Raw genomic sequence first — 2,338 nt, 5'->3', positions numbered from 1 at the left:
GGGGGGGGGCGGCTGGTGGGGGGGGGCACCCGGGGACACAGGCGCGGGCCAAGGCCGCTATGTCGACCTCGCTCCTGCGGGCACCGGCCGTGCTGCAGCCCCCCAAGCAGTGCCAGCCCACGGTGCCCGCTGCGTCCGGGCGATGCTGCGCCTGCGGCGGGTGCTGGCATCTGGTGCTGCCGTGTCCCCGTGCCACCCTGTCCCATAGCGCTGAGCTTGCTTGGCAGCGGTGCCCACCTCCACATGGCCGATGCCAGCCAACCTTCCCCCCAAACCGTGATGCTGATTGAGGGGGGGGGTCCCCCGGGCTGGCAGCGGGCAGGCGGGGACCGGGGGGTGTTGTGTCACGCTGCCCGTCTTAGCCGGGCTCTAATCGCCCTGAGCGGCTCCGCAGTGAACAAGGGCAGTTTGTCAAGCTTAATCCCCCCTCCCCCGGGGGCCCTTTGCTCCCCACCTCGGCAGCCTGGCATGCGGGGGGCACTGGGGCCGGCACGCACCCCAGCACCTTTGGCATGGCCAGGGGGTCCTCACGGGCACCCGCCCAGCATGGGGTCCCCAGGGAGGGACGCTGTGGCCTGGGGAGACCTTCAGGGCTGGGGCTGTGCCAGCCCCCAGTGGCACCATGGCCATGGCACCCCGGGGCTGGTGAAATCTGCGGGGGGTAAGGACGTGGCGTGGGGATGGGGCTCTTTGGGCATGGCTGGGCACAGCCCTGTAGCGTGGCTGTGATGCCCCGGCTGTGGGCACGGGCAGCAAGAGCTGTCTCCCGAGGGCTGTACCCAGGGCAATCTGGCTCGGACCAGCCCGTAACGGGCTTCAGCTGGATCCTGACCCTCCTGGCAAGTGCAGGCAGGAGCTGGTGGTGGCTCAGATGCACTGGGAAGGGCCGGGCACCCTCCTGCCCAGCATGCGCCCAGGTGGCTCCCAAAAGCCAGGCGTGAGGCTGTGGGACAGGAGCCCGCACCCAGCCTCACCCACGAGCCCCAGGCAGTTTCCCGAGCCTCGCCACAGCCCAGAGGCCATGGGGATGGGCGCCCTGGGGTGCCCAGGGCACGGGTGCTACCCCGCCCGGAGGAAAGGAGGGCAAAGTCTGCCGGCACCATGCAACGCTGCCCCGATGCCAGCCCAGCGTGCCTCTCCCCTCCCATGCTGCCCGCAGGCTCCTCTGCCCCGCAGTGCCCGGCTGGGCTGGCCTCTCTGCCCAGTCACCGTGGACACAGCGCTGGGGGCGGCAGTCCAGTGCTGGGGGGAAGAGGCACCCCCACGGCTCGCATCGGACGATGCTGCGCACCCCTGCTTGTGCCCCTGGCTGCTCCCTCGCTCGGCCCTGCCAAGGAGGCACCACGGGGGCGATAAGATCGTGGAGATGCCGGCACAGCCAGGGCTCCCATGGCCAGCCGGTGCCCCACAGCCACCCAACAGCGACGGAGAAGGAGCAGCTTGGGGCGGGCACTGAGGGGAACCCCCAGACAAGGGCTTTGGGTGCTTGGAAAGGCAATGGGAAGGGCGCCTGATGCAGCAGTACCCTGACACCGTCCCGTGCCCACGCGCCGGGTGGGCAAGCCTCAGCAGGGCCGGCCCCGCTCGCAGCAACCAGCTCAGGCTCTCGGCAAACTCGGGCAGCCGTGGGCATGGGTAGCCTGCAGCAGCTCAGCCCCCCGCTTCCCTGCCCACCTCCCCAGCCCTGCCTGTCTGAATGCCTTTGCCGGGGCAAAGTACCCATTTGCTAAGCCACCCTGGGCACCATCCCAACCAGAGGCCAGGGAGAAGCACCTTTGCCTGAGATGTCTGAGAGCCGTGGGCAGCGGAGGGGCCGTGGGCACAGTGGGGAGGGAGGACACCTCCGGGACAGTCGGGCACCTGGGTGCCAGCGGGGAGGCCTCTGAGGGGAAGGCTTCGTAAACATGGGGCTAAGGTTGCAGGCAGGGGAGATACACTACCTTGGGGGCAGAGGGCCGGGGACACGCAGCGCGGGGGGTGAAATGTGCCCGGGCGATGCCTCTGGGAGCCCCCACAGGGTGGGCATCCCCCCCTCCCAGCGATGAGGGGTTTTGGGGGGAGGGAGGGATGAGGTGTGCGCAGAAGTCCTGCCCCTGGGGTGGGGGCTCGGTCGAGCTCCCCCACCGCCGGGGGGGGGCCGTGGGGTGGCCCCCCTGCCCCAGCCCCCTGCCCAGCCGCAGCCCGGAGGCGGCACCTCAAACCGGGCCCGGCGGAGCTCATTGGCGCTGCCACCCTCAGCGGGGCAGCACCCACAAAACCGCCCATCTCCCCCAAGGCGTGCCCCGCTCTGCCCAGTGCCCCCCACCCCCCGGGGCGCCCGGTGTCCTCCGGTGCCCCC

Source organism: Haliaeetus leucocephalus, unplaced genomic scaffold (assembly GCF_000737465.1).
Source record: "Haliaeetus leucocephalus isolate CR32 unplaced genomic scaffold, Haliaeetus_leucocephalus-4.0 Scaffold362, whole genome shotgun sequence".
Lineage (NCBI taxonomy): Eukaryota > Metazoa > Chordata > Aves > Accipitriformes > Accipitridae > Haliaeetus > Haliaeetus leucocephalus.
Note: the sequence above shows the minus strand (reverse complement) of the source record.